Below are 1,204 nucleotides of genomic sequence, written 5' to 3' on the forward strand. Positions count from 1 at the left end.
GAACCAGTTATTTGACTATGGTATAACTGTTGACAAAATTCCAATATTTTGTGACAACACAAGTGCCATTGCCATTACTGAAAATCCAGTACAGCACTCAAGAACCAAGCACATTGATATCAAGTACCACTTCATTAGGGAACATGTGATGAAAGGTACAGTGGAACTTCATTTTGTTCCAAGTGAAAAGCAGATTGCAGACATATTTACCAAGCCACTTGATGAATCAACATTCACAAGATTAGTAAGTGAGTTAGGTATGCTTAACTATTCATAATCTATGTCATCTATGTAATCTGTCTTGTAGCCTGAAATGAATTTGCTGCAAGAACAAAGTTGGCTTTAATCAAGACTCATCCTGTCAATGGATATTCCCTATTCGTTGAAAGCCAAAATTGTTCTATCAACGGATATTCGTCATCCGTTGAAAGACAAATACATTTCTGGTAATTTTATCCCTCAATGGATAAAATAGTGTTGTTCATCAACGGATAACTATTTACCTTATCCGTTGATGTGTCACGTCAGTGAGTCACAGCCGTTGATTCTTTTACTCAACTGTTGATACAGATATACAGTATTGTATGTATTTGTATTTACGGTAGTTTTCAGAATTTCTACAGTTTTATTTATTCTTGAACGGCTGTCACTTACTTAAAAGTATCATTTAATTATTTTATTTATGTTTTAATTCAAGAAAGTATAAAAGCCCAATTGAATTCTTATTTTCACTTTACGCTTTCTTGCAATTATCATTCTCTTTCTCTCTCAATTCTCAAGTTTTTCTCTGCAACCTCTACTCACAACAATGGCACCAATAGTCAAAATTATGTCTCAAACAGGATTTGTTTATGAAAAGAATAATTTCATAGTCTTGGTTGAAAAGAATGAAGCCCATTCTGATTATCACAAGATGATGGACTTCATCAAGAACTGCAAACTGAGCTATGCAATGCTGGAAGCCCCAACCATCTACTGTGAAGTGATTGAGGAAATTTGGACAACTGCAGAGTTCAACTCCACAGATATGACTATTGCCTTCTCTCTCAAAGGTAAGGACTATTGCATTAATTGTGATGATATACAATCTTGCTTTAAGTTGCCTGAGAATAATGCCATGACACCACATACTGATAAAGATGTCTCTGCAATGCTAGATTTCATAGGCTATGCTTTTGATTCTGCTAGTTTAGGTAGTATTAGA

Source organism: Apium graveolens, chromosome 2 (assembly GCF_009905375.1).
Source record: "Apium graveolens cultivar Ventura chromosome 2, ASM990537v1, whole genome shotgun sequence".
Taxonomy (NCBI): Eukaryota; Viridiplantae; Streptophyta; class Magnoliopsida; order Apiales; family Apiaceae; genus Apium; species Apium graveolens.